Source organism: Aptenodytes patagonicus, chromosome 2 (assembly GCF_965638725.1).
Source record: "Aptenodytes patagonicus chromosome 2, bAptPat1.pri.cur, whole genome shotgun sequence".
NCBI classification, from domain to species: domain Eukaryota; kingdom Metazoa; phylum Chordata; class Aves; order Sphenisciformes; family Spheniscidae; genus Aptenodytes; species Aptenodytes patagonicus.
In genome coordinates, this window is record NC_134950.1 from 14,486,569 (window position 1) to 14,499,080 (window position 12,512).

The following is a 12,512-nucleotide window of genomic DNA, read 5'->3' on the forward strand; positions in this document are numbered from 1 at the left end:
GCTGGCACTCCAGCAGCAATAACCAACTTGTCTGATCAAAACGTAAGCAGCGATTCACCTCCACACACAGCTCGCGTCCAGCACCGTGTTTACAGGCCAGCCTGTAAACAGGCAGCTGAGGAGCTTTTTCAACTTAGAGGAAAATAGGTGGTTTTGTTTAGGATTGGGTATTTTTCTTCTTTTTCTTTTTAAAAGGCTAGCCTTCTGTTAAATATATTAAGCATGTGAAGTTGAGCTAATCATGTACTATGTCCTTTCCCTTCAGAGGCTGTAGATTTTTTTATATAAAATTTGTTTTGAATGATTGAAGGATTTTTATATAAATTGACTTTATATGGCACCGATCATGTCCTTTGCAGTTAATAATGCTCATATTAAGGTTTGATTCTGAAATATAGCAAAACCTCAGTAGGGCATATGGAAATGAGAGGCCCCGTTGTGAGCTAATGACCTCTGTGAATGAAGGAACATGTCAGCACCGTAAAATGAGATACACTTAATAGCTTTTTACAATGGATGCTTGTATACGATACACATCAGCGTACTGTGAAGTGGCTTGTTATGATAAGACCATAATATAGAACTTTTCTGTTGAAATGGTTCTCTCTCCTTACTTCTTGGGAAATGTTTGTTCAAATAAATATGTGGGTTAGTGAGGCAACAGATAGTTATTTGTCTCTCAAGTGTGAGTAATGTAATATGAACAAGCATTAATGACCTAACTCCTTAATTCAACAGGAGATCCTTATTTTTCTTACACGCTAGCTTATTTCTTAATATTTTGGAATCCATTGCTCAGTGTGTGTTGTGTGTTCCCAGGGGAGCTGAGCGCAAGCTACAAGCTTTGGATAACTCTCAGTTCTGCTCAACTTTATCATCTCTTGGACTCTCTCTTGGACTTCTTCAGCTCAGTGGCTGGCAAGTATGTGTTTCTGCTCCCTGAATCATCCACTAACATCTGCCTGAAATAATGAAAAGACTCGCAGTTTTCAGTAGACATGAGAGGTAGAATTGGCCAAACCATCCACGTGATTTAGAAGTCTTTGCCCGATTTCCAGAAGACACTCCAGCATGGCAAAATCGAAGCCCTGTGAATTTCTGTGACATATCACTTTGATACACGGCTGAAGCAGTTCACAAATTGCTGCCCCCAGGGCAGAGGCAGCATCAGGAAATGGGCACTTCGGGCTCAGCCATTCCAGAGTGAAGTCTGGTGGTTTAGACTGACCCCCAATGAAGGTGAGTCAAATGTGAAATGGAAAGTTAAGCTAGCCCAGGGAGTGAGGGAACTAAGCAAATGGATCAAGAACTGGAACAAGGAACCAGTGACAGAAAATAAAGTCAAAGGAAGATCTGAGTGGGAACAGCAACAAGCAGGAGAAGCTGGGCATCGAGGGACAATAGACAAAATCCCTTTGAACCACAATTCCCTCCAGAAGTTGGGTTGTAACCAGAGGCTCAGGAGTGTCAGTGCTCCAGGGCAACAGGTTTCATAGCCGTTTGCTAAAATGCATGCTTTATTCCTCTGTAGGTATCAGTTCCCAAAAGGATGGCAATCTGCAACAGCTCTTTAGTTGCCAGCCTCTTACCTTGTGCGAGCTCAATGTTTTCCAGTGCTGCTGTTGAACCACAAAAGAGTCAACATGCATCACATCGTCAACACACTAGAAATTGCTGCTCTTCAAATTCAATCTTTTTTAAAAAAAACCACACAAAGTATTCTCTTTGGAGAATATGATTAAGGTTGCAATTCAAGTGGACGTAAGACCATCTGGGCAACTTTACTCAGCTCCTTGGCATCAAAGTGTGATGAGACGATCTCAAAGCAGTGTCTTGAGTGGGGAATGAGGCTGCAGGAGGAACCAGGTCATGTTCAGATCAGCTCAGTCTTGTTCTGGAGGGCTGAATCCTATTTCTGTGTCTCCATAGACAGAATATTATGGGATGCTGCCAGGTCATTTCAGCTATAATTTTCAGAAAAGGTAATTTTTAACTTCTCTGTTCAGTACTCAGATTTAGATGCACAGCTCTGAGTAGGAAAACTGCTGAGTCTTGATGGCTTCAGCTGGAGATAACAGGGGTCTTGCTGCACACATCCAGTACAGCAAGTCTCTGGTAGTGCCTATTACAGACTGTAGTAGTAGTAGTAGTAGTAGTGCTATATAATGCTATGAATTCTAGAAACTGGGATTCTTGAAGTCTTAAAGCTGGCTCTTAAAATTAGTCAAAATAGTTTGTTAATGTCTCACCTGAAAATAGTGATAATGCTGCCTTTACCTCAAAGGAGAGTTGTCACAATATTTTGGAAACTGCTTGGACACTACCGCAAGGACATCTCTTGATCATTTTGTCCAGAGAACAGTTTTGAATGGCGGTCCATAAATAAAAAAGTCAGGAATTCATATGGAGCGACCGTGCTGGGCTGCTCTATGTTGCTGTTGGTATCACTGGCAGCACCTGGAAGATTCAGCTGGTCCTGCAGCCCCAGTGTGCAGCTATGCAGCGTACAAACAGCAAGGGTGTGGTACTGTGCCCCTTTCTTCTTGGCAGCATTTAGCATTGCAAAATGGATCTGACTGAGAGCAAGCTGGCTCAAAATTTCTGATCTGGAACAGCTCCCTGACTTGTTTTGCAGTGTGGTGTTGATGTGGGGAAGCAGATGGAGCAAGGGTGCTGTAAGACCATCTGCTTGTTGCTGTGGATGATGTAGTTTGAAACAAGGGTCTACAGCACCAGGACCTGTGCAGAAAGCACCTGAATAAACAGGACACACTGGAGTCAGAGCAGCAGAGCCATGAATCAGTGTCTTGCCAGAGGACATACTCCAGTGGGAGTGGGAATGTACCCTTATTTGAGTGACTTGGAGTTCATTTTAGGTGATGTATTTTGCATTTAGGTGACTGTGCTGATACCTCTAAGAGCATGCTAAAGCTGGTTGTTGCAGAGGTATGAATATACTAAAAAGTGCAGGAGAAATGTTGGCCTATGCTGGTGTCTTCTGCAACACAAAATTGGTCGCTGTCTTGATCAGTTCCTCAGTAGCAGAGAAACACACAACCAGCTGGGAGCTCCTTCTGTACAAGGCAGGAGGCTGTCCCTCAGCCATACTGCAAGCTCCCTTCAGCCTTGTGCTGCATGTTGAACACCATGTGTCTTCTCAGTATTTGATCACAGTATTTGACAGGCGACCTTGGAGCTGGGATGAAATATAATTCACGTCAGTGGCTACTTGCCATCCCTTGTTGTATATGCCTGCTTTAAGGTCATTGCAAAACATTAGATGGACTTCTGGTGAAAATAATTGGTTTTCTCTTTGGACAACGTTCCTAATTTAGCACATCCTCTCTGAAGCTTAGCACAGCACTTTCCTGGAGCTGCTTCAAACCCCAATGTTCAGTGTTTAAAGCTTAGTGTTAATGTCTGTTGGAGACAATGTTGTAACAGTTAGAAACCCCTGTCACACTTTGAGTGATGGTCTTGTTTTCTGGAAAGCTCTCTAGCATCTTGGAGATGTCAAATTTTGGAATCAAACGGTGACTTTAATGCAGGAATGTTCCCCACGGGCCCTGATGTTTTATCCAAAAGTCCAAACCTTTGTATACAATTATTGCTGTTGATTTCCAGTCTAGGGGATTGTCTCAAATTGCCCCCAAGTTCAGTGTCACCAAAAAAGCTCACATCTCTTTGCAGCTAATCAGAGAGAAGGGCTGGACATTAGGAGATCATCTGGGTTTGAAGACATTGAAGGAAGCCTGGTTTAGTAGCTCTGGAGCTGAAGATTTATAAAGTGATTTTATGTATTATATTCCTTCTCCTGGAGGGACCGAACCCGTCTCTTGACAAAATGAGACATCCCTTTTCTGCTTCTCTCCATTCTGCACAGTTCATGCTCCTCAGGGATGGGAGGAGTTCCTTCAATGAAATATAAACAAAAAAATCAAGATTCAGTTGCTACATGGAGAATAGCAATTAGCATTTTCACTGTGAATGTTTAAAACCCTTTACATGTTTTAACCCTCTTATTCTTGTTTTCCAGGTGAGGAAATCTATTTGGCTTAAAACTCCCCAGAAAGGCCTAAAATTCCCCAGAAAGGCCTGGGTAATCCTGTCACTGAAACACAGAATTTCTTTGCATAATGGATAGAGCATGAGATTGGGAGCCAGAAAGTGCCAGCTCCCAGATTGTTTCCTCAAACATTCATAATGGATATGAATTCATTCAGGCAACCTCTCAGTTTTGTCATGAAGTGTGAACTCTGCCATAACATTGTTGCACCTCCAGCTCAAAAGTATTTTGATGGAAGTGAACCCCACATAAAGTTCATATCCAAGTTGCTTTGTGGTACCATGCGGAGGGTAAGATTTAGTGTCAGGTAGAGCAAGGAATCCCTTCTCTCAATGAATGGCCCAGCTGTGCGTTACTGCTGTGCCTGTTGCTAATGTTATTTCTGATGAGGCGTGTTTACTTACTTTCGCCATAACTGTCCGGAAATCCCATGGCAAGGAGCGTCAGAACATTTGCCAAATCACTACTTCACCCGTCAAGCTGATTGTTTCATGTTATTCAGTCTGGTTTACATTAAGGGTTTGCTCCACCGCTGCCTTTGCTCTTTTGGGGTATATTGATTACTTGTGGTGGGTTTTATAACAAACAGCCCTTTTTGAGGGATTTCTCCCACTTCTCTCACTGAGCCTGTGGCGTGTTAGTAAATATAGTACTAATCTCTTCTACTTCAGACACAGTTTCTCTAAGGCAATTCATCCAAAGGAACCAAAAGCAAACTCTTTCCACTGGTTAATTATTATTATAATGTCTTTTGCAAAGCAAACGAGAAAGAAACAGCCTACCTATAAAATGGAAGGAATGTAATAAAACTGAAAAGGGCTTAATTTCTTCTCCTGACAGGTATCTTATTTTTCCATACATCAAAACTGGTGTAAGAAAGAGAAGTCCTGCAAGCAGAGGGAGGCCGGTGCTGCTTGAGAGCCAACTGGCTGCGTGAAGGGAAAGTCTGGCAGCCTGGAGGTCCGGCTGGCTGGGCGTGTGCACTGCCGAGCCCCCGAGCGCCAGCACAACCAGGGGGGCTGAAGCCTCTCCAGGGGGCTCCTCCGGAGGGCAAGAGGAGATTTGACTGATAAAGACAGGCCTGAAAGGCTGTCTCAAATCTGCTGTCTGCAGTCCCCGTAAAACTCTGCAATGGACAGAGGGGGCCTTTCACAGCCCGGGCTTGGAAGCCTGGCGTACTCCCCAGCCTCTGATTTAACAATTTCGTCTTACTTCCAACCTTAGATGAATGGCGAAAGCATAAGGGATCAGAGAGAGAAGACTGTTGCTTTGCAAGAGGCGCGCAACACCTTCTTGGAACCCTTTGCAAGTTATATTATTGCTGCTCTTATTTATTTGCACAGTTCCACATTGATCCTGCTGGTTTTACCTATTGGTAAAGAATGAGCTGAATTAATAGAGGGGTGAAACTCTGCTGGAGAGTACGTGCAACAATAATAAGTTTTAAAAATAGATTACTTGTTTTATTTCTTCTATGCATGTGTTGTGTTTATACATAAGTTGGCTTTTTGTTGTGCTTCAAGAATTCCTGAGTGTCTTGCAGATAACTTGAGAAGGAAACAAGATGGCATTGTGCTCTCAAATCATTTAAGGTGTAGGAAGGCACCTTGAAAAGTTGTCTTTTAAAATATATTTTTGGTTTCATTTTACTTTTTAAATTCATATGGATCCCCTGGAAGATGTGTGAGGACTGGTAGTTCAAACGGCAAAATTCTACTTCTGTAGTGATTAAATATTTTCTGAAGGTGCTGTGAGGACTTTGTAAAAGGTAAAATGTGATTTTTGCACCCAGGTGTTTATATGCTAAACATTACAACACTAATGGAAATGACTGTCAGTGGGGCAAGAAGAGAAAGTGGAAGAAGGACTGGTGCTGTCACCTGTTAATTTGGGTCAGGCTTCCCTAGGCTTGTTCTATTAAATGCTTCTCTCTCTCTGAAGTAATGCATTTACGGGTGGGATGATAATAAGAGGCATAGCAGGCTGAGCCTGGAGGTGTTTTCACCCTTTCAGCCAAAAGAGGTGATAAAAATATCAACATTTTTACTAAGAAGAATGGACCTGGAGGAATGGAGTTACTGAATTTTAGAGATGAACCAAAGAAATCTAACCTGAAATTAGGCTGTGATGGAGAGCTTTTTGGAGTTTTCTGAGGCAGCTCAACAGCTCTTAATTAATGAAGTCTGACATATGCTTATTTCAATATTGTAATCCATAACAGCAAACTCCAAATGGAAGTGAGAAACTCAGCTGAACACAACTTGGCAAGTTGCTGTGGTGTCTGAGATGTATATGCCCTTTTGGCTACGTGGATATGTTGCAGAAGAGGTTACAACAATTTAAACTGGAAATGCTCAAAGCCCTGATGAAAGCTTTGAGATTTGAAACATGGAGGAAGATTATGCTCTGGGCACATGCCAAAAAAATGAGGAGGAGGAGTTGACACCACCTTAGCTGGATTTGAGCTTTCATCAGCTGAGAAGAAAACAGCTGGGAGAAGACCTGACAAAAAAATGCATCTCTGGTAACAGGAAACTGTATTCCGTAGACCTACTGCAGGGACTCCTTGCCAAGCTGTCCCATTCCCCAGCATGCCTGTCGTGAAAGCGGCTAAGAGCTGTCAAGAAGCACAGTGTCAAGAGACATCACGTAAAGAAAACATGGGTGTTCAGCTCTCACCTGTCCCAGGCATCTTCCTTGACGTCCTCTCACAAGCCCATTGCCTCACTCTGTTCCAGCCTCACAAAGCCCCGTCCTGTGCATGTGGACTGCAAAAAAAAAAAAAAAAAAAAAAGCCTGGAGAAATGGCTTTCAAACCCTTTGTTTAGTAAAAGATGGCTAAACAACTCAACGTGATCACCAGCTTAAATTCACTGTATAGGTCCTTGTCTCTGCTGGCAAGGTTGCGAGTCCAGTTGAAAACGAATTGACAGAAGTAGCATTGATGGTAAGAGATCCTGCAAGAACTAAAGCAAAACCTCAGGACATGCCAATAAACATCCATTTCTTGGTATTCCTATACACTTACTTGCTGCTGCTTGTGAGGAGCATGGTGCAGCTAAGAAATCTGATCTCATTCCTCAGGTCCTGCTTACTCTTCACCCTCCTGGGAAGGAATACGGTGCCATTGACTTGCCTCCTTCATTCAGGCCACCGTTCTGTAGTATTTCATCTCATCGTAACAGCTAATTAAGTATGCAAGCACTTATAAATTATGGCCTATCAGTGGGAAAATTCTGTCACAGATAAGTCTCCGAATTCGCTGCAGTAAATCTTGAATGGCTCATTGGTGTGTGGTTAAAACACAGCTGTAAATCTCTTTGTGAGACATGCGGTGAGGAAGGAAACACATGAGGGTTTTTCATGACAGCAGTTACAAGGAAAAGGCTCAGAGTTCCTTGTTGCTGCCAATTCGACCCCATTGGTGTCCAAAGTAATTAACGGATTCCTGTTTTTGTACCACAGCTGGAAAGTGATAAAAAGAAACAATCAAGATGCTTTTACCTTGATTCCTGTCACTGAGAAATACAAACACCCATAAAAGCCTTCAGATGTTTTCACTTGAGTTCAAGTCAAACATTGCAAAGTTTACGGTACCCACCCCCCACTTTTTGATCTGGAGTATGATGTAATCAAACTGTTTGCATCTTTAACTTAAAAGTAGGTGAATAGCTAACATAGACCAGCTTTGAAATATGTTTAGATGCTGATAAAAATCTGTCCAGGTGCAAAAATTGCCATTGTTTTCGGGAAATCTACACTACAATATTTTCTTATATTTTTGTATTGTAAAATGCAGACAAAAAGGAGAAGGTGCATGAAGATACACTGCGGGAAGGATATATGGAGCTGCCGCTGTGTTTTCCTAATTAGGGTATGATTCTACAATTAGTTAATCCAGTACTGCTGAACGCGGTGGTCCTGTCCTCCTCCCACTCCACTTCTGGGGATTCCTGTGCATCAGCCCAGAGCCTCATCTTGATGGGGTGAGTCAGCTTGCTAAATAGCCAGAAACCAAATCCAACCAGAATCGGGGGAAAAAGGTGTTTTGTGCCTTTTGGGGACCTAAATTAAATCCCCTGGGGGCTAAGTGAGGGCCAGAGGTGGTACAAGGAGGGGGCAGCGGTGCCAGCTGGGGGCTGCCAGCCCCCAGACCTGTTGGGCTGCGGGTAAGACCCCGCTCCTGGGAACCAGTGGGGACCGAACCCATGGGAATTTAAGCACTTGGTGGTGTCGAGCACTCAATGGTACTTAGCAAAAAGCGCCTCTGTTGTGTAAAGGACAACGGCGCAAAGCTGCGAGCTGGAGGCAGCCGGGATGCAGTGGATTTTGCGAGCGGGTTTGGACGAGAAAGTCAGTGTGTTTGGGAACTACAAGTGGGAGGCTGTTCCCTGCATGTAGTGCAGGGACACAGCTATATGAAAGGAGGCATTAATCGGGAGTGTGGCTGCAGCGCCGGTCCAGGAAAGCTGTTTGGTGCTCGCTTACATCCCTTCCATTCCATCAAAGCTCGAGCACTTCGCTGAATAAAGGCATATGGGACCAATAAAGCAGATTTAAGGAGATGGAGTCCAGGTAGCAAAAGGGTATAATGGGAAGTGACTTATGGGAAAATGTTGCATTCAAAACTCTTCTGTTGGTTTAGGTGACCCTGTAAATCCAGGCCCTGCTTTTAGTCAATGGGACTACTCATGAGAGCTAAATTGCTTATGTTGCAGGATTGAGCCTACTGAAAGGAAGACTTTTCAAGGAGGTCCAAATAAATGTTGTAACTCATGCTTATAGTGCTCTTGGTTTTTAGCACTAACCCAGTTGTGAACACAGCCAACCAATTTGCCATAATTTGTATATTTGGTTGGCATGTATTTACAGAGGGGAGATCTGGATTTATTTTAAAGAACTACTTTGCCCCTGGTTTCCGTATCCTTACCTTAATCCCTCTCCACAAAAGAAGCTCAAACAAAACCTCTAAAACCTCCCTCCCCCCACTTAACTGAAAACTTGAAAGCAAACCCTGCACAGTGTACCTTTCATATGCACATAGGTACCTTGCAGCAAAATGAAAAACAGCAGAAGAGCTTTGCAATAACCATGACGGAGTGGGCAAGGAAAAAACAAAAAGCCTTCAGTAAAATACTGCTTTGTTGGATCTTAATAACAGAAAAAGTCCCTCTAGAAATAAATCCTCAACATGATTCTCATATGAAAGAGAATCCTTCCACGTTGAAACCAAATGTTCAAAAGCTCTGTACTTTGTTTTATTAATGCCCATAATTTATTCTTCTTAGAAAACACCCCTCGCAGGCTGCCAGAGCACTCAGTGTGGTGTACACCATAATAAAAACAACTTAGAAGGCAAAAACGTTAGAACAAAAACAAAACTCTGAAAGCTTTAGTGAATAAAACCATGCAGGGGGGTCTGGAAAAAGGACACAGATGTTGTGAGGAATCAAAAGCAGAAGATAAATTATAAGCAGGAATATAAACCAAGCTTTGCGAACAAACTGGAGTCATTTTAGAAGTCTCAAATAGTTATATGTAAATTTCAAGTCGGAGATCATTTGTGTAGCCCCAAAACCTTCACTGCACAACGGCTCCTCTCCGCAGCATCCAAAACCAAACAGGCCAGTTTGCTCTCAGTTTTTTCCCCAGAGTTGAGTGCATTTTGATGCAAGAACAGCTGTCACCATGATGGATACCTGCTCAGTCTAGCGCTCAGAAGGCCCTAATCCACATTGCAGTTGCGATTGTAGCTTCATTTCACAGTGGATTTTCTCTGGTCTTCAGTCAAAACGCTTGGAAATGCAAGGATGAGTTGTTCATTCACTGGAATTAGCTTTTATACCCCAATTGTAGGTGATGAGAATTGAGAAATTTTTTTTTCTTAGAAAAAAATCAACCAATTTCCCCAACCCCCCAAAGATTGAAATCTCCCCAGATTATAACTTTCTTTTCAGGAAGATAAAAATCCAGGGCTTTATGAAAGTCAGATGCTATAGTAATGGTGGCCAACCTGCTGCTCTTGAATTACAAATACTGCATGAACAACCCAAGTCATGCCACAGCTGTTGGACCAACAGCTTCTTGCTGGTGGGTGGTTGCCATGCGTCAAAGGCTGGTATTGTCGTGTAACCTGCAAATCCAGCTGTGCATCCGAACCCTGTCCTGCAGCAGGACCCCTTGGAAGTCATCACCACCCCATCCCCTGTGAGCCTTTTCTGGAGTTTCCTGACTTCTCAGTTCTCTAGGGTATTTTGGTTGTATTTGTGGCTGCGTTTGTTACTCTCACCTATGGATCAGTGTTATCTGGTGCATTGCTCTTTGGTGAAAAGGCTACAGTTCGTGGGGATTTAGTAGCTATCGTATTGGTTCATCAGTTTTTTTTAAATTTTATCTATATATCCCTTATTCCTAGTAATATATCTCTTCAAACCTTTACAGCTGGCTTTCGACACTGGATTTTCTGTAGCAGGTAAGAGCAGCCTTGAAATTTGTAGTGTTCCCTTTTGGGGCATATGTATGCCAAATTTCTTGAAGGATTTTATTAACTTGGTCCCTAGTCGCAGTTTGTGAGTTACTGTTTCATTTAAGAAATTTGTACATTTTGTTCAGAACGTGGAATCTGACATACTGTACAAGACTAGGAACTTCAAAATGAGGTAGAGCTGTATCTGTGTTAAATACAGAGATGTTGTTTGGGATAGGGCACAGGGATTGGCTTAAGACAAGAAAACCAGTAGGAGAAGAGAAGGATGGGAGGTGTAGAAAGCAGTGTTTTAGTGATATGGAAAGTAGATAAAAGAGTCATGGTGTCAGCCCTCAAGTGAAGGAGCAGAATCTTGTCTGATGCTGGCAATACGCTGCTCTCCCCTATGGCCCTTTTCTGGCCTTATCCAGGATCTGGCACGCCCTGTGTGATGGCCTGGGTGATAAAACTTTAAGCTATCTGACCAAGTTCATGCTCTCAGAGGAAACCTTCAGCCCATGCAGAGCCTTTTCATGCTGATCAGGGAGAATTGAACTTTAGTTTACGATCTTTACAATTCTTCGCGTAGCCACGCTTCATCTCCCCGTGCACGTTTACCCACAGCTCCAGTTTATGGCCATTTCTCTTCCATCCCAAGCTCCCTGTGGCAGACACCCTGGAGGAGGTGGATACTGCTGGTGCAGTTTGTAAAGCTGTGCTATCTTATAGCTGCTCATAGCCTGGTATACTGTTGTTAACAGAGCTCAAGAAGGGAGGATTAATCTTTTGACAGGATCTTTAGAAACTCTGGGTCTGATGACTTTTCAAAGTGAAGATAACGTTTTTGCATAAACTGAGGATAAAGGATACCGTAACATCCCAGCTGGTGGGCAAAGTCTAGTGGAAATAAAACAACATTTCATGGCAGGAAAAATGTTGTTGAACAGGAGAAGTGGTAAACCTTTGGAGTTTGAGCAAAACTGTTATCCAGGCCAAATACTGTAAACTAAGGGTTAAGAAAAGGAAAATGTGTCAAAGCAAAACCAGAGATACAAGACCACATCATCCACTCAGATTGCAGAAGGGGTAACTCCAGCCGTGCCTAGAAGGTAGCCGGACAAAGTATGTTTTTTCCATTAGCTCAGCTTGTGCAATTATGCTTGTGCAGAATTACATATTTCTGCACGGTTCTGGCCACAGAAGCCGTTTCTTCATGCTCAGACCTGTTTGCAGGAGGTGAAACTGAGCTGGGACATTGGAGCTGCAGAGAAACTCCTAATGAAGCAAAACTGCATGAGGTTGTACTTTGCAGGGGGTGGATGGTTGGATTAGGCGGTATGTTAAGTAATCCCCCGGGATATTTTTCAACTGTAATTCACGCTCAGTCATCAAATATGGAACAGATTAACAGGAGGAGGGGTTGTATATTTCTTGTAAGTCACAATCTTCTTTTATTCGTGACTATCTACAGTGCGATTTTTTTTTGAAGCACTCTTTTTTATGGTTGATTTTAGTGCTGTACTACCCATGGCATATTTAACTGCTAGTATAATTTTCTGATGAATTTATTTGCAACAATACTGTTTAAAAATGAATGCAGAAAATGAAGGGATTAAAAGGAGTAATGTTGAAAACGTCTTTATTTCTAGCAGGCTGGGGCATAGGTGCTGGAGCGTGTCCAGAGAAGGGCAACGAGGCTGGTGAGGGGTCTGGAGAACAAGTCTTCTGAGGAGCGGCTGAGGGAACTGGGGTTGTTTAGCCTTCAGAAAAGGAGGCTGAGGGGAGACCTCATTGCTCTCTACAACTACCTGAAAGGAGGTTGTAGCGAGGTGGGTGTCGGTCTCTTCTCCCAAGTAACAAGCGATAGGACGAGAGGAAATGGCCTCAAGTTGCGCCAGGGGAGGTTTAGATTGGACATGAGGAAAAATGTCTTTACTGAAAGAGTGGTGAAACATTGGACCAGGCTGCCCAGGGAAGTGG